The sequence below is a fragment of the Cetorhinus maximus genome, chromosome 7 (genome assembly GCF_964194155.1).
Source record: "Cetorhinus maximus chromosome 7, sCetMax3.hap1.1, whole genome shotgun sequence".
NCBI classification, from domain to species: Eukaryota; Metazoa; Chordata; class Chondrichthyes; order Lamniformes; family Cetorhinidae; genus Cetorhinus; species Cetorhinus maximus.
The window spans coordinates 109,296,639-109,316,081 of record NC_135885.1 but is presented as its reverse complement, the minus strand read 5'-3'; the positions used below and the strand labels follow the sequence as shown (position 1 = coordinate 109,316,081).

Genomic DNA, 19,443 nt, shown 5'->3' with positions numbered 1-19,443 from the left:
GGATGAACAGCTTTGTCCCTCCTCCTCAGACACAATGTAGTATAAGCTGAATGGCAGTTGAGCCGCCTGGAGCCTGATTGAAGAGCTCAGCTAGCTGTCAGGAATGAGTTTGCATTCTGCAGATGCTGTCTTGTTTATGACTTGTCAGCAATTGCTTGAGACAAGGTTCTTTGCCACGTGTGAAAGCTTCTTGGCATGAAGGTAGGGCTGAACCATTTCTCACACCCTGAGGGGGAGGAAAGGATCAGTCCAGACCAGATAAAAAGCCACAAAGTGTTCCCCCCAAATTGCTTTGATGCTGCTCTGGTGTCTTGATGTTAAGGGGGACAGAGTTTGCTGGAAAGGGTCTTTGTGTTCATTTTCTCGGCTGCATTGAACCTCAAGTAATCACAGAAGGTAAGTGTCCGCAGTCTGCATTCTGTAGCAGTGCTTCAGTAAAGGTTGTCTGCTGTTTCTGTACTGATTGGATTTATATGTTACCTAATGTTTGCACCATCAAATACTTACCCTTAAACAACATATCACTGCAGTCAGTATGCTGCTGAATTTCCTACAGGGTGCCTAAGGCTGAGATGACCTCTTGCAGCTGGAACTCTTGAAAAAATGCTATAAAGTCTGGCTTGGCCAATTTTCTGCAACACAATAGCTCCTTGCAGGCCTCAGAATGCTGTACAATTCTTTCTGTGAAGGGTGTTGACTGCTTGAGTGGTTGTAATGATTATATTGCACTGGAGTCAAATGGGTGTGATGTGAGCAAATACAAGTATACCTTTTCTTTTAACAAAAGTATTGTTTATTTTAATAACTGTGATGATATTAACAATGGGGAAAAGTTTAATTTTTAGTTTAAAATTTGTATTTTTGAGGCACAAAGAACACCTGGCTATTTGTAATTGGTCTTGTTGCAGCTATCACAATTCTGAAGTTTTTATTCAGTTGTTCTACAAAAATGTGTTATTGCCCATAGATCAAATACTCAACCAACCATTAGTTTGAATTTGTAAACAAAATGTAAACTTCCAGTTAGGGTAACTAACTTGCTTGTTTTCTTGCCAAGCTTTGACTTGCATCTTTTTATTTATTACTATTCTGTGCTATAGCTAATTTACACTGGAATCACAATACAGATTTAGACCAGCTGTATTTGAATGATACATTCCTACTCTCATTCTAAAAAACAGATTTAAGTCTAGAGCAGATAGTGTTATATTTTAATATGCCAATCAATACTTTAGATATTAGCCACTTCTCATAAGACACGTCAGAACTTGTAATGTGAAAGACAAAGCAGAGAGGAAAAGATGTGAACCCAGCATTTGTGTCTCTGACTGCCTTTAGCACAAAATAATTTCTGTCACTAACTTTACTGAAAACCACAGTCTGAATGTAATTGTTTTTACCATTTGTATTCATTAGTCATTAGTGTATTAGTCATGCTCTAAATATAGCCAGAGTCAGATAGTTAAACAACAAAGTTGAAGAGTTTAAAATGCTTTCTTTTACGTTGGCAGAAGTTGAGTTTGTGGTAAAATTTGATCATCATTTCCGAGTTGCAAATTGGCCTTGCTATCACTGATAGTCACCTTCAATGATATTTAGACACAGTCACATTACCATTATAAATTGACAACGAATGCATGAATCCTGGGTGAATGCCTGATGAATTCCTTATTCTCTCTGTCACTTTCTCTTTAATTTTCTTGTGTCTGTGAAATCCTACACCACCCACTGACTCTGATTACTGCTCTGGAAATGAAAAATAAGGTGCTTGTGATGTGCTAATATACCTTTGCATGCAACCTCCGACATGCACACATACTATTTGTATCTAACAGGAGTGTCTCAGAGATGTCCAGCAGTATGTGCCAGACAGTTCTCCAAATTAAATTACTGAGTCTGCAACACAGCATCACATCTCCCCATAAACAGGTCTAAAGTTATTGCCATACAGATAATTGGGTAAAATGATTTCAAAAAAAGTAATGTGCAAAAGCACACCACTGCAGTATTGAAGAGGTTTAGATTGAATATTTATACTCTCTCAACCCCTTTTCCTGAATAGATAAAACATTATCCATGCTGTATGCCTTTAAGAGGTAGTAGCATGCCATTGTAGTATAAAGATATTCGACAGAGCAAGGGTTAATACCAGGAAGAATATTACCACCTGTGATCTGATGTAGAGAATCACATGATCGTAGACTGTGGAGTAGTCTAGAAGGAGCCAGCATGGAGGCAGCACCCATGCATGACAGTACCTGGGATTGTACATGGTTATGGGTTAATAAATAGTTTATGTTTAAACCTACAAGTCTTCAAACCTTTTAGTGTGACACCATCGAGCCTTTACAATAATCCAATTACATTCTTTCATCAGTATGATTTGGCACAAGTTGTGATTCTGTGGATATACAGGACCTGTGTTAGAGGGAAATTGCTGGTGTGATAAATTAGAAAGGTTTTCTCTAATATAGTAAAACAATCAAGTCAGAGGGAGTACAGCTGCATTAAGTTTCAAGGGAGTAAGGCAAGGCTGGATGGCCTCTACTTTAATGCCAGGAGTATTACAGGTAAAACAGATGAGTTAAGGGTGAGGATTGACATGTGGAATTGTGATATAGTAGCCATCGCAGAGACGTGGTTGAGGGAGAGGCAGGATTGGCAGCTTAACATTCCGGGATATAGAATCTTTAGGCAAGACAGGGGAGGGGGTGAAAGAGGAGGACGCATTGCATGATTAGTTAAGGAGTCAGTTACTGCAGTAAGGAGAGATGATATCTTGGAGGGGGCATCGAATGAAGCTTTGTGGGTAGAGCTTAGGGATAGGTGTTAGGTGTTTATTATAGACCCCCAGATAGTCAGTGGGAAATTGAGGAGCAAATATGTGCACAATTTGCAGAGGTGTGTAAAAACAATAACAATAGGGTAATTAGGTGATTTCAACTTTTCCAACATTAATTGGGATAGACGTAGTGTTAAGGGCTTGGATGGAGTGGATTTCGTGAAATGTGTACAGGACAACTTTTTAGGTCAATATGTAGAGGGTCCAACAAGGGCTGGCGTAGTGCTAGACCTACTTCTGGGGAATGAAGCTAGACAGGTGGCTGAGGTGATGGTGGGGGAGCATTTTAGTGATAGCAACCACAACATGGTACAATTTAAGCTTGTTATGGGCAAAGAAATAGACAAGTTGCAAAAAAATGTTTTGGATTGGGGGAGAGTGGATTTTAGTAAAATAAGGCAGGATCTAGCCAAGGTAGACTGGGAACAGCTACTTGTGGGGAAATCTACAGATGAGCAGTGGGCGCCGTTCAAGAAGGAAATGGGGAGGGTACAGACTCAACATGTTTCCTCTAGGGTGATTGGAAGGAATAACAAGCCCAGAGAACCATGGATGGCCAGAGATATTCAGGATACGATGAGAAGGAAAAGAGAGACTTTTAGCAGGTACAAAGGGAACAAATCAGCGGAGGCATTCGTGGAGTACAGACAGTGCAGGGTGGAGCTTAAGAAAGCAATTTGGAGAGCAAAGAGGGGATATGAGAAAGCTCTGGCTGGTAAAAGTAGGGAAAATCCCAAGATATTCTATAAGTCTATCAATGGGAAGAGAATAACCAGGGAAAGAGTAGGGCCCCATAACGGACCATGGGGGCAATCTATGGGTGGAGCCAGAGGACATCAGTAGAGTGTTGAACACTTCACATCCGTCTTCACCCAAGAGAATGAGGATGAAGGTATGGAACTCGGGTAGAGAGACTGAGGTTCTTGAGCAAATTGATATAGGGAATGACAAGGTATTGGAGGAGTGGCAGGCTTAAAAGTGGACAAATCTCCAGGTCCGGATGATTTGTGTCCCAGACTGCTGAGGGAGGCAAGGAAGGAGATCGCAGGGGCTCTGACCTAATTCCTCTCTGGCCACGGGGGAGATGCCAGAGGACTGGAGAACAGCTAATGGGGTTCCGCTATTTAAGAAGGGTTGTAGAGATAAGCCAGGGAACTACAGGCCAGTCAGTCCCACGTCAGTGGTAGGGGAATGATTGGAGAAAATTCTGAAGGAGAGAATCTATCTCCACTTGGAGATGCAAGGTTTGATCAGGGATAGTCAGCATGGCTTTGTCAGAGGGAGGTCATGCCTAACAAATTTGATTGAATTTTTTGAGGAGGTGACCAGGTGTGTAGATGAGGGTGGTGCTGTTGATATAGTTTACATGGATTTCAGCAAAGCCTTTGACAAGGTCCCACATGGGAGACTTATAAAGAAGGCAAATGCACATGGGATACAGGGTAAATTGATAAGGTGGATTCAAAATTGGCTTAGTTGCAGGAGACAGAGTGTGATGACAGAAGGATGCTTTAGTGACTGGAAGCCAATGTCCAGTGGCGTACCACAGGGATCTGTGCTGTGTCTCCTATTATTCTTCGTTTATATAAACGACATAGATGACTCTGTGGGAGGGGGTAAGATTAGTAAGTTTGCGGATGACACAAAGATTGGCCGGGTGGTTAACAGTGAGGTTGAGTGTCTTGGGCTACAGGAAGATATAGATGGGGTGGTCAAATGGGCAGATAAGTGGCAGGTGGAATTTAACCCTGAAAGTGTGAGGTGATACACTTTGGAAGGAGTAAATTGACAAGGAACGGCATGATACTAGGAAGTTCTGAGGAACAAAGGGACCCTGGCATGTATGTTCATAGATCTCTGAAGGCGGAGGGGCATGTTAGTGGGGTGGTGAAAAAGGCATAAGGAACACTTGCCTTTATCAATCGAGGCATAGATTACAAAAGTAGGGAGATCATGTTGGAGTTGTATAGAACTTTGGTGAGGCCACAGCTGGAGTACTGTGTGCAGTTCTGGTCGCCACATTATAGGAAGGATGTGATTGCACTGGAGGGGGTGCAGAGGAGATTCACCAGGATGTTGCCTGGGATGAAACATTTAAGTTATGAAGAGAGGTTGGATAGACTTGGGTTGTTTTTGTTGGAGCAGAGAAGACTGAGGGGCAACCTGATCGAGGTGTACAAGATTGAGGGGCATGGACAGGGTGGATAGGGAGCAGCTGTTCCCCTTAGTTGAAGGGTCAGTCACGAGGGGACATAAGTTCAAAGTGAGGGGCAGGAGGTTTAGAGGAGATGTGAGGAAAAACGTTTTTACCCAGAGGGTGGTGACGGTCTGGAATGCGCTGCCTGGGAGGGTGGTGGAGGCGGGTTGCCTCACATCCTTTAAAAAGTACCTGGATGAGCACTTGGCACATCATAACATTCAAGGCTATGGGCCAAGTGCTGGTAAATGGGATTAGGTAGATAGGTCAGGTGTTTCTCATGTGTTGGTGCAGGCTCGATGGGCCGAAGGGCCTCTTCTGCACTGTGAGATTCTGTGATTCTTCATAAGCTGTGTACTTGTGGGTCAAAGTTCCTCAAGGGCCACATATAAAGCTGTTACTGTTAATTCTCAAAGGCTGCAAGCTGCTAATGATAACAGAGCATGGTGTTATGATTGAACAGCTTTTTTTATTCTTTCATGAGATGTGGGCATCACTAGCTAGGGCAGAATTTATTGCTCATCCCTAATTGCCCTTGAGAAGGTCACCTTCTTGAACTGCTGTAGTCTGTGTGGTGTAGGTAAAACGTTGTTAGGAACACAAAAGGAAAAAATGTTTGGAAATGCAGGGCACCAGTAAAACTTTCCTGAACAGGTTTTGTAGGCCTTAAAATGGAGCTCCAGCATGATTTGTGCCAGTATTACTGATTTTTACAATTTTGAACTGTTTATTCCTTCTGAGAGAATTCCAGGATTTTGACCCAGCCACAGTGAAGGTACCAAGTCAGGATGATGTGTGGCTTAGAGGTGAACTTGAAGGCAGTAGTGTTCCCATGTATCTGCTGCTCTTATCCTTCTAGGTGGTAGTGGTAGTGGTTGTGGATTTCCCAGAATGTAAAATCAGTGAAGACTGGGAAATAAGAATACTGGTCCAAACCGGTCTTGTATACCTTAAAATGGAACACCAGTAAAAACTGGGAAATAAGAATACTGGTCTGAACTGTTCTTTCCTTCTGGGTTGGAAGATGTGTCGAAGGAACCTTGGTTCGTTGCAGTGTATCTTGTAGATGGTACACACTGCTGCCACTGTGCATTGGTGCTGGAGGAAGTGAATGTTTAAGGTGGTGGATGGGGGTGCCAGTCAAGTGGGCTGCTTTGTCTTGGATAGAGTTGAGCTTCTTGAGTGTTGTTGGAGCTGTACTCATCCAGATAAGTGCAGAGTATTCCATCACGCTCTGCCTCGAAGATTGTGAACAGACTTTGGAGAGTCAGAAGATAAGTTACTCACCGCAGAATTCCCAGCCTTTGACCTGTTCTTGTAGCCATAGTATTTATATGGCTGGCCCAGCTCAGTTTCTGGTCAGTGGTAACCCCCAGGTTGCTGACTCAGTGATAGTGATGCCATTGAATGTCATGGGGAGATGGCTAGATTCTCTCATGTTGGAGATGGTCATTGCCTGGCACTTGTGTGGTGCAAATTTTACATGCCACTTATCAGCCCAAGCCTGAGTGTTGCCTTGCTGCATATGGAGACTGACTGCTTCAGGATCTGAGGAGTCATGAATGGTGCTGAACATGTGCAATCATCAGTGAACATCTCCTCTTCTGACCTTTTGATCAGAGGGAAGGCTATTGATGAACCAGCTGAAGGTGGTAGGGTCTAGGACCTTGGGGAACACTTGAAGTGATGTCCCAGGACTGGGATGATTGGCCTCCAACAACCACAACCATTTTACTTTGTGCTAGGTATGCCTCCAACGAGTGGGGAGTTTTCCTCTGATTTCCATTGACTCCAGTTTTGCTGGGGCTCATTGATTCCATACTCTGTCTAATGTATGGTTAACAGTTATTCTAAATGCATGCATACCATTGCATAAAACATTTTGCTTTCATTTACAAATGTTTCCAGCAGTTGTCTTCTCTACCTATGTGGTTCAATACCCCACAGTGACCCATTCAGTTATTTACTAATGTGGTGTCCCCCACGCTCAGTCCTATGTAGTGTTTGCCTTGTTGCCTCTGGAGATTTGGAGGCAGCCTGTTCATGTCATTGGCAGTATGGCCGTGAGGACTGCGGCAGCTGGCCTTATTGCCCTGGGAGCTATTGGGGCCCTTCGTGAGACTACACTGCCTGTATATCTGCAGAGATAGATCTCATTGATTGAGCCCAGCTGACAAATGCACCCCCTGGCAGAGAGGTAGAGGAAGCTGAGGATGGTGAAATTCCCTGATAGCGCATGGAAGCCTGATCCTCCTCTGAAGATTCCTCAGCCCCTGGTGTGGTCTCGCACTTGCTTGAAGGGAATTTAAAAAAAAATTAACTCATGGGATGTGGGCATCGCTGGCTAGGCCAGCATTTATTGCCCATTCTTAATTGCCCTTGTTCAGAGGGCATTTAAGAGTCAACCACGTTGCTGTAGTTCTGGGGCCACATGTAGGCCAGGTAAGGACGGCAGATATCCTTCCCTAAAGGGAATTAGTGAACCAGATGGGTTTTTACAACAATCAACAATGGTTTCATGGTTGTCATTAGTCTTTGAATTTCAGATTTATATTGAATTCAAATTCCACCATCTGCTGTGGCGGTATTCGAATCCTGGTCCCTAGAGCATTACCCTGAGCTTCTGGATTACTAGCCCAGTGACAATACCACAACGGCATTATCTCCCTATGTGACAGGGAACAGCTGGCATCCCCTCCAGCCACCTTTGGGCCATTTGCAAGATTATTCTGTTCATGGTCATTAGTTCTGCACTCACTCCAGATACAGAGACATGCATACCATACACGAAATCTCATTTGCTCTTGTTCTCCATGTGGTTGGTCACTTTCTCATGGGTGGAGTTCATGCGCTCAAAGCCTGAGACATGGTCAAGCTCATCAAAGCCATGTACTGCTCCATTCACAGAGCATGACAATGACAAAGGAGCGCGAGAGGAGTCGGGAGTTGAAGAGGAGCGCGAGAGGAGTCGGGAGTTGAAGAGGAGCTGGGAGAGGAGTCGGGAGTTGAAGAGGAGCTGGGAGAGGAGTCAGGAGTTGAAGAGGAGCTGGGAGAGGAGTCGGGAGTTGAAGAGGAGCTGGGAGAGGAGTCGGGAGTTGAAGAGGAGCTGGGAGAGGAGTCGGGAGTTGAAGAGGAGCTGGGATAGCCGGGGTGACTGTGGGAGTTTGGTGGGGAGGGAACCAGGTGATCCTTTGAGTACCGTGAGTACGGCTGGGTAAGCATTTACTACTTTTATTGCTTATAGTTTTTAAGGTCTTATTTTGTGGTTCGTCGTTTGTAGGGGCTATATTCTTTAACAACGAGGAGCAGGGAAGAAGGGCCCGAGAGTAATTGATAATAAGTATCTTTCAAAAGATTTAATTTAATTAAAGGGGTAAGTCATGGCAGGAGAGCTCAAATCCGTGGTGTGCTCCTCCTGCCCTATGTGGGAAGCCGGGTACACTTCCAGTGCCCGGGGCCAGCATGTGTGCGGGAAATGTCTCCAGCTGCAGCTCCTGGAAGCCCGGGTTTTGGAGCTGGTGCGGCGGCTGGGGACACTGTGGAACATCCGCGAGGCGGAGAGTATCGTGGATAGCACGTATAGAGAGGTGGTCACACCGCAAGCTAAGAGTCCACAGGCAGGAAGGGAATGGGTGACCACCAAACAAAGCAAGAGGACTAGGCAGGCAGTGCGGGAATCTCCTGTGGCTATTACCTTGCAAAACAGATATACCGCTTTGGATACTGTTGGGGGGAATGGGAGAAAGCAGCAACAGCCAAATTCATTGCACCGCGGTTGGGTCTGCTGCTCGGGAGGAGTAAAAACTGTCGGAATGCAATAGTTATAGGGGATTCAATTGCAAGGGGAATAGATAGGCATTTCTGTGGCCACAACCGAGACTTCAGGATGGTATGTTGCCTCCCTGGTGCTAGGGCCAAGGATGTCTCAGAGCGGCTAGAGGACATTCTGAAGGGGGAGGGTGAATAGCCAGTGGTTGTGGTACACATTGGTACAAACGACATAGGTAAAAAAAGGGATGAGGTCCTAAAAGCAGAAAATAGGGAGTTAGGAAGTAAGTTGAAAAGGAGGACCTCAAAGGTAGTGATCTCAGGATTACTACCGATGCCATGTGCCAGTCAGAGTAGAAATATGAGGATATATTGGATGAATTCGTGGCTGAAGAGATGGTGTGAAGGGGAGGGTTTCAGATTCCTGGGGCATTGGGACCGGTTCTGGTGGAGGTGGGACCAGTACAAACTGGATGGGTTACACCAGGCAGGACCAGGATTGATGTCCTAGGGGGAACATTTGCTAGAGTGGTTGGAGAGGGTTTAAACTAAAATGGCAGGGGGATGGGAACCTATGCAAGGAGTCAGAGGAAGGAAAATCAAAGACAAGAACAAAAGATTTAAAGCGGAATAAGCAAAGTGATAGTCAGAAAATCAAGGGCAATAATCAAACAAGGCCTCAGTGAAAAATAGTGGGAATGGGACAAGTAATGTTAAAAAGACAAGCCTTAAGGCTTTGTGCCTTAACGCGAGGAGCATTCGCAATAAAGGGGATGAATTAACCGCACAAACAGATGTAAACAGGTATGATATAGTCGGGATTACGGAGACATGGCTGCAGGGTGACCAGGGATGGGAACTGAACAGTATTTAGTATTTAGGAAGGACAGACAAAAAGGAAAAGGTGATGGAGTTGCATTGCTGATTAAAGAGGAAATTAACGCAATAGTGAGGAAAGATATTAGCTCCGATGATGTGGAATCTGTATGGTAGAGCTGAGAAACACTAAGGGACAAAAAAACGTAAGTGGGGGGTTGTATATAGACCCCCAAACTGTAGTGGTGATGTTGGGAATAGCATTAAACAGGAAATTAGAGACGAGTGTAATAAAGGAACGTTTGCAATTATGGGTGACTTTAATATGCATATAGATTGGGCAAATCAAATTAGTAACATTACCATAGAGGAGGAATTCCTGGAGTGTATACGGGATGTTTTTCTGGACCAGTACATTGAGGAACCAACGAGAGAACAGGCCATTTTCAATTGGGTATTTTGCAATGAGAAAGGAATAATTGGCAATCTAGTTGTGCAAGGCCCCTTGGGGATGAGTGGCCATAATATGATAGAATTCTTCATCAAGATGAGAGTGATGTAGTTGAATCTTAATAAAGGAAACTACGATGGTATGAGGCACGAGTTGCTATGATGGATTGGGAAACGTTACTTAAAGGGATGACGGTGGATAGGCAATGGCAAACATTCAAAGAGCGCACGGGTGAACTGCAACAATTGTTTATTCCTGTCTGGCGCAAAAGTAAAACAGGAAAGGTGGCCAAACTATGGCTTACAAGGGAAATTAGAGATAGTATTAGATGCAAGGAAGAGGCATACAAATTGGCCAAAAAAAAACAACAGACCTGAGGATTGGGAGCAGTTTCAAATTCAGCAGAGGGCCAAGGGATTGATTAAGAAGGGGAAAATAGAGTGCAAGAATAAGCTTGCAGGGAATGTAGAAACTTTTACAGTCAGTTTTTATTGGTATGTGAAGAGAAAAAGATTGGCGAAGACAAATGTAGGTCCCTTACAGTCAGAAACAGGGGAATTTATAATGGGGAACAAAGAAATGGCTGACCAACTAAATACATACTTTGGTTCTGTCTTCACAAAGGAGGACACTAATAACATACCAGAAATGTTGGGGAACACAGGGTTTAGTGAGAGGGAGGAACTGAAAGAAATCAGTATTAGTAGGGAAATGGTGTTGGGGAAATTGATGGGATTGAAGGCCATTAAATCCCCAGTGCCTGATAATCTATATCCCAAAGTACTTAACGAAGTGGCCCTAGAAATAGTGGATGCATTGGTGGTCATCTTCCGAGATTCTATAGACTCTGGAACAGTTCTACACATTGGAGGGTAGCTAATGTAACCCCACTATTAAAAAGGGAGGCAGAGAGTAAACACGGAATTATAGACCAGTCAGCCTGACGTTGGTCGTGGGGAAAATTCTCGAGTCCATTATAAAAGATTTAATAGCTGAGCATTTGGAAAACAGTGGCAGAATCGGACAGAGTCAGTGTGGATTTATGAAAGGGAAATTATGCTTGACGAATCTACTAGAATTTTTCAAGGATGTAACTAGTAGAGTTGATGAGCGGGAGCCAGTGGATGTGGTTTATTTGGACTTTCAGAAGGCTTTCGATAAAGTCCCACATAAGAGATTGGCGTGTAAAATTAAAGCGCATGGGATTGTGGGTAGTGTATTGAGATGGATAGAAAACTGGTTGACAGACAGGAAACAAAGATTAGGAATAAACGGGTCTTTTTCCGAATGGCAGGCAGTGACTAGTGGGGTACGGCAGGGAGCGGTGCTGGGTCCCAGTTATTCACAATATATATTAATGATTTAGATGAGGGAATTAAATGTAATATCTCCAAATTTGCAGATGACACAAAGCTGGGTGGGAGGGTGAGCTGTGAGGATGATGCAGAGTTGTTTCAGTGTGATTTGGACAAGCTGAGTGAGTGGGCAGATGCAGTATAATGTGGATAAATGTGAGGTTATCCATTTTGGTAGCAAAAACAGGGAGGCAGATTATTATCTGTTCGGCTATAAATTGAGAGAGGGGAATGTGCAGTGAGGCCTGGGTGTCCTTGTACACCAGTCGCTAAAGGTAAGCATGCAGGTGCAGCAGGCGGTAAAGAAGGCAAATGGTATGTTGGCGTTCATAGCCAGAGGATTCGAGTACAGGAACAGGGATGTCTTGCTGCAATTGTACAGGGCCTTGGTGAGACCACACCTGGAATATTGTGTGCAGTTTTGGCCTCCTTATCTGAGGAGGGATGTACTTGCTATAGAGGGAGTGCAGTGAAGGTTTACCTGACTGATTCCTGGGCTGGTGGGACTGACATATGAGGAGAGATTGAGTCGATTAGGATTATATTCGCTGGAGTTCAGAAGAATGAGAGAGGATCTCATAGAAACCTATAAAATTCCAACAGAACTAGACAGGGCAGATGTAGGAAGGATGTTCCCAATGGTGGGGGAGTCCAGAACCAGTGGTTACAGTCTGAGGATATGGGATAGACCATTTAGGACTAAGATGAGGAGAAATTTCTTCACCCAGAAAGTGGTGAGCCTGTGGAATTCGTTACCACGGAAAGTAGTTAAGACCAAAACACTGTATGTTTTCAAGAAGGAGTTAGATATAGCTCTTGGGGTGAAAGGATCAAAGGGTATGGGGAGAAAGCGGCAGCGGGCTATTGAGTTGGATGATCAGCCATGATCATAATGAATGGTGGAGCAGGCTCAAAGGGCCAAATGGCCTACTCCTGCTTCTAGTTTCTATGAGCTCTCAGGGAACTCTGCTAGCTGGCCAAACATTGCTGCTGCAGGTTCAAATACTGAGCCCTGAGCTGAGACTCCTGAGGCACTACCTCTCTGCCCTGTGGGCCATCACTGTGTCTGCCCTTCCCCCTCCAAGTGGGTCTATCTACGGATGCCTCTGTCTCAGAAACCTTCGCCTGCACACTAGTGCTGTGCTCCTCATTCAGTGTTCCTGAATCTAATTCCATGCATGTACATACCAGTGGGCAAATACCTTTGCTTGAGCCTGGTGAGCTCCTCTGGTGTGATGGTACTTCCTGGACACAGTTCCCTCTTCATGTTTTCTGAGGTGTTCCTCTGTTTCTGGGTGTGGGACCACACTTATGAGAGGAAATCATGGAGAACCTCATCATTCCTTTTTGGTGTTTCTCAACATTGCATCCAGTGCTTGGCATGCTGTCAGTCTAGGCTTCCCTAGCATCATTCAGTGACATCCTTCCACCATCCAGAAACCACCACTCCTCCCACTCCCACAACAGGGCCATTGTCCAGGATCTGCCATCAACAACACCGCACTATTCCTTAGAATGTCATCTCCACGGCCCTGTGCTCCTTTGCTGTCACCCACACATTCCCTGGATGGCAAGCATGTGATTTCCCTGGCCCTCTCCTACCACTGGTTGGATGGATCGCAGCATTGGGGTCCCACTACTCCGTTTCCTCTATTACCTGGGTGTAGTACTGCACCTGCATTGATAAGAAGAAAAAGGTGATGAGATGGTTCTGTCCTCGTGGAGAAGTGAGTCCCCTCCACCTGGTCAGTAACAGCATTTTCTCTTTATTATCCTTGGACCTTAGCACTGATTGCTGCGTCATTGACTTGGACACACACTCCTCTAAGGTTGCGGAGCAGCGTGCGCTCTGTGTCCATCACATCTCACCATATTACATATTGTGATTTAAGTAGCAGAGGGGAATATGAATTAGAGAAGTCTCACTCACCTTGCCAGGATGCAGAAGATCACTAAATTGTTTCTGACACTGCAGCCAGGTTCTCCAGTGCTCCCCCAAGGCGTTCACCACCTTGGCTATCTGTGCCCATATCCTCTTTGTGGCCTGTTGTAAGAAAACGTCCCTTCTGTGGTTCACTTTGTCGACCAGGATGTCGAGGTCTTGGTCAGAAAACCCTGGTGCTGGCATATCCTGGGTGGCTTGGCTGCTTTCTCTTTCAGCCATCCTGGCATTGGAGTTGAAGAGATACATAGGTCAGTCTGTGTATTGTACATTACCCATCATTATTTTGGCAGGATGCTACGACAGTGAGGGGATGGTGTTATACTGTCAGACATATCAGTGATGGGTTTGCCATGCACAAGCTTGGTGTCTTCATCATTGCTGTACAAGTGGCAGGATGGCAAGCATTGACACGGTGCAGCAATATTGTAAGGGGCCAGAGCTCCTTGAGGGTTACAAATACCTTCAGATGAGGTAAGGATGGAAAGAGCCAGGGGATTGGTTAGTGTCTGGCTTCCTCTGTTGAGGTTGTAAGCAGAGGGAACTGGTGAGGGGCAGTAGAGCTCAGGTCTTAGTCTGGGGTGCTTCACCTGAGCTGGACTGCTTTGCCCACTTGCAAAGCTGTGCTGTGAGTTGCTGTATATTGATTTGTTAAAGTGCATTTTCAGGGAATGCTCAGCAAGGAGATGCCTCAATAGTTATTGCAATTGCTGTTGTAACCGTTGTTCTTTAACAGCATCACAGTCTTTGCATCATGCATATCCTGGGGCCTGGTCCTTTCCCCCCCAGCAGAGACATAGAAGCTCGTGTTTGATGAATTTAGGCAGTGTAGCATCAGCACCTGGAACTTTGCCCATGGCAATCGAGTCAATAGCTTTGCTAAGCTCCTCCACAGTGGGTTCCATATGGAGCTCTTCCGTTTTGGGCAGCATTCTATGGTGTCTAGAGCTTCCTAAGTGACAGCATTCTCCCTAGAGTACAAATCAAGGTAGTGTTACACCCATGTCTCCAACTGTTTATTGCAGTGAGTAATGACCTCCTCTGCCTTTGCTTTAAATGGAGCTAATTTATTTGCCGATGGACCTGTTACCTTTTTGATTTCACACGTGCCCCTGACATTCCCTGTGTAGAAAGACATCTGGAAATTCTGGTAGAGTCCTAACCAGCCTAGCAGCCTGTTGGACTTCAAGCAAGGTTTTAGCGCATTCAGACCTTTCGCGCTTGGATCCCTCTTGTATCTAATGGCTTTAATGACAGGTTCCATTGCAGTGACGTTAGCCTTGAATCAGTGTTTGGCCATTTTGCCCTGGTCAAACTGCAGATCCTGGCTGAATGCATCTATCCCAAATTTTAATGTGGTTTCAGAATCAGAGAATTGTTGCAGCACAGGTGGAATGTATTTGGCTCATCGTGTCTGCGCCTCCTCTCTGAATGAGCAATTCACTTTGTGTTATTCCCCCACCACCTTCTCCCCATAACCCTGCACATTCTTCCTTTTCAGATAATAATCCAATTCCCTCTTGAATGCCTTGATTGAATCTGCCTCCACCACACTCTCAGGCAGTGCATTCCAGATCTTAACCACTCATTGCGTGAGAATGTTTCTCCTCATGTCTCCTTTGCTTCTTTTGTCAAATACCTTAAACTGTGCCTTCTCATTTTTGATCTTTCCACCAATGGGAAGTCTTTCCCTATGCACTCTGCCCAGTCCCCTCATGATTTTGAATCTCCTCTCAATCTTCTTTTCTCCAAGGGAAACATTCCCAATTTCTACAATCTCTCAACGTAACCAAAATTCCTCATCCCTGCAACCATTCTCATGAATCTTTCCTGCACCACCTCTAATACCTTCACATCTTTTCTGAAGTCTGGTGCCCAGAACTCCAGTTGCAGTTGAACCAGTGTTTTATACAAGTTTAAACTTATTGCTTTTGTACTCTATGCCCCTGTGCACTATTCTCCTCACATTTCACAATGCTCCCAAGTTTCATATTATTCACTAATTTTGAAGTTGTACCCTGTAGACCAAGGCCTAGGTCATTAATGTATATCAAGAAGAGCAAAGGTCCTAACACTGACCCTTGGGAAACTCCACCACAAATCTTCCAGTCTGAAAAACATTCATTAACTATTACTTTGTTTCCTGTCACTCATATCCATGTTGCTACTTTCCCTTTTATTCCATGAGCTATAACTTTGCTCACAAGTGTGTTGTGCGGCACTGTATCAAATGTCTTTTGGAAGTACACCACATCAACAGTGTTACCCTAACCAACCTCTTCATAAAATTTTAGTTAAATATGATTTGCCCTAAAATCCATGCTGGCTTTCCTTAATTGACCCATATTTGCTCAAGTGACTATTAATTTTGTTGCAAATCATTGTTTCTAGAAGCTTCCCAACACTGAAGTTAAGCTAACTGGTCTGTAGTTACTGGGCTTATCTTTACACCCTTTTTTTGAACAAGGGTGTATCATTTGCAATTCTCCAGCCCTCTGGCACCACTCTGAATCTAAGGATGACTGGAAAATATGGTCATTGCCTCTGCAAATTCCACTCAAGTGCCACATTATCCTTAGATCCATTTCATCTAGTCCTGGTGCCTTATATACTTTAAGTTCAGACAGCCCATCCAATACTACCTCCTTATCAATTTTAAACCCTTCAAATGTATGAATTAGCTCTTCTTTCACCATGACCTTAGCTGCATATTCTTCCTTGGTAAAAACAGGTGCAAAGTATTCATTTAATACCTCAGTTAGGTTCCCTACCTCCATGCATAAGCCACCTTTTTTGGTTTGCTTTTTCACTCCCCCTCTGAACTTTCTATATTTAACCTTGTTCTTGGTTGCATTATCTGTCATAAGCACAGTTTTCTCCATCTTACTCGCTATCTCCCTGATCATCCAAGAAACTCTGGATATGTTTGCCCTAACTTTCCCCTTCATGGTAACATAAAGGTTCAGTTACAGTTCATCTGCCAACCTTTGATTACTATTTGTCTGATCCAGATCCACTCTTACCCAATCGAAGTTAGCTTTCCTCTTAGTTAATTATTCTCACTTTGCATTGTTCTTTGTCTTTTTCTATAGCCAACCTAAAAGAATGATCACTGTCCCCTAATTGTTCCCCTTGTGACACTTAATCTGCTTGGCCCATCTCATTTCCAAAAACCAGGTCTAGCAGTTCCTGCTTTCTCAATGGACTGAAAACATACTCCTGTAGAAAATTTTCCTGAAAACATTCTGGGAACTCTGCCCCTTACACTACTACTATCCCAGTCGATATTTGGATAATTAAAGTTCCCATTATAACTTCTGTCTCATTTTTACACCTTTCTGCAATTTCCTTTCAAATTCGTTCCTCTACATCTCTCCTACCAGTTTGCAGCCTCGACCACATTGAGCAATCTAATTGCACCTCTTTTGTTTCTTAGCTGTAGCCAAATAGAAACTGTCCTTGATGCCTCTGGGACACCCTCTCCCTCCAACACTGCAATGTTCTCCTTAATCAATCCCGCCAATCTCCCGCTTTTCTTCCTATCCTATTTTTTCAGAATACTTCGTATCCAAGAATAGTTAATACTGAGTTCACGAGGTTGACACCTCATTTTTATGTATGCCTGGTGCTGCTCCTGGCATGCTCTCCTGACATCTTCATTGAACCAGGCTTGATGATAAAGGTAGAATGGGGGATGTGCCAGGCCATGAGGCTAGAGATTGTGGTTGAATACAATTCTGCTGCTGTTGGCTGCAACACCTCGTGGATGCCCAGTTTTGAGTTGCTAGACCTGTTTGAAATCTTTCCCATTTAGAACGGTGGTTTTGTCAGAGAACTTGATGGAGAATATGCTCAATGTGAAAATGGCACTTTGGCTTCACAAGGACTGTGTGATGGTCACTCCTACCCATAATGTCATGGACAGATGCAGCTGCAACAGGTATATTGGTGAGGACAAGATCTAGTGGGATTTTCCGTCCTGTTGATTCCTTCACCACCTTCCATGGGCCAAGCCTGGCAGATATGTTCTTCAGGATTTGGCCAGCTTAATGAGTAGTGGTGCTATCAAGCCACTATTGGTGATGGATATTAGAATTCCCCACCCAGAATAATCTTTGTGCCTTTGCCACCCTCAGTGCTTCCCCCAAATGTTGCTCAACATTGAGAAGTACTGATTCATTAGCTTAAGGAGTGCAGAAGGTGGTAATCAGTAGGAGATAACCTTGTATATGTTTGATCTGATGCCATGAAACTTCATGGTGGCTGGAGTCAATGTTGAGGATTCCTAGGCAACCCTTTTCTGAATGTATTCAACGGTGCTACCACTTCTGGTGCATCTGTCCTGTCAGTGGAACATGACATATCTAGGATGGTGATGGTGATCGCCTGGGACATTGTCTGTAAGGTATGATTCTGTGAGTATGACTATGGCAGGCTGACTAGAATGTGGGACAACTCTCCCAATTTTGGCACAAACCTCCAGATGTTAATTAGGAGGATTTTGCAGGGTCAACAGGGCTGAGTGTGCCGTTGTCATTACCAGCGCTTAAGTTGATTCTGGTTGGTCTATCCGCTTTTATTCCTTTTTGACTTTTCTATAGTGATTTGATACAACTGAATGGCTCACTTGGCTATTTCAGAGTACAATTAAGAGCCAACCACATTGCTGTGGGTCTGGAGTCACACATAGGCCATTGCAGGTAAGGACAATCGATTTTCTTCCCTAAAGGGCATGAGTGAACCAGATGGGTTTTTGCAACAATTGATGATAGTTTCATGGCACCATTAATGAGACTAGCTATCAATTCCAAGTTTTAATTAAATTAATTAATTAATTGAATCAACTTCCACCAACTGCCTGGTAGGATTTGAACCCCTGTTCCCAGACCATTATCCTTACCTTCTGGATTACTTGTCCAGTGACATTACCACTCTGCCAATTTCGTTAAGGTCACATCGATGGTCAGTCAAAAATCCTGATATTCTTTTTCAGCAAGTTCACCTTTTTAAAAAAAAAAATTCTGTTTGTTATTCATTTTGACATTCAGCACAAACTTTCTCCAATTCTTCTCTCGCAAGAGCAATAGCTTCATCATTATGAAGTTTTAATTTACATTCAAGAACACCAAGCCTTCCTTGTAGCTCCATCGTATCAGTAGTAGTTACAGTAAAGTCATTTGGTTTTAAAGTTTCCTTTGTTCCATCATCAGCTTTGAGTGCTGCTGTTATTTGTTTTGACACTTCTTGCTTAGGGTCTGCATGCAGGCTTAATTCACAGTGTTAATTCATTTCCAGCTGCTATTAACTCTTTGTCAGTCTGGTGTTCCAGTGTCTCTAAAAAATACTGAGACTTCAGCGATTACTCTGTGGACACATCTTTAATTGAATCAGTAATTTCTGCAGCTGGATTACAGATGGTCACCGATTTCTGTATGCTTTTTTGATTTCTTTTGTATAATTTCAATTTCAGCAGTTTCACTAGACTTGTATGACATCACTAGTGATGGCAGTACTTTATAACCAGCTAGGTCATTTCCAAGTATGAAATCAACACCATTAATAGGCAACTTTGACACAATTCCCATAACTTCAGTACTGGAAATTAGGCCACATTTTAAATTGACTTTATGCAATGGAGCTGTTATACAACTCCATTAATAACCCTAGTCAATGTATTCTTAGATAGCAAAACTTCACCTACCACCATCAGCAATTGGGCTATCACCATATCTCTAAGAATAGTAATTTGTTTTCCTACCATACTGGACAAAAATGTAGGGACTTCACCCTTGAACACGAAATCCTTATAACTCTCTGTGCACTGGTCTTTTCTGATAGTAAGTACATTCAAAGCTACTAGTTTGTCACAAGTGCTGCTTACTGGTACAATATTTTTCAGCATCATGTTATGAGCATCCACAAATGCTATAGTTTTGGCTTTAAATTTCCCACAATCTGTCTTCAGATGTCCTCTCTTACGACAAAAATAATGGCCCATAACTTCTGGTCGAGCGGCAACTGAGTGAGATTACCACTCTGCTCCTAGTTTTTTTACCTTAAAGTGAAGCCATT

General features: G+C 43.8%; 1 protein-coding gene across 1 annotated transcript in view; it reads left to right on the top strand.

The window, feature by feature from the left end:
- Positions 1-265: 265 nt before the first annotated feature.
- Positions 266-19,443, top strand: part of bcl9 (BCL9 transcription coactivator) — a 478,755-nt gene continuing 459,577 nt past the window's right edge. Inside the window, exon 1 of the mRNA XM_078545908.1 lies at positions 266-396. The gene's annotated coding sequence lies outside the window, so the exon portion shown is untranslated. The remainder of the gene's footprint in view (positions 397-19,443) is intronic.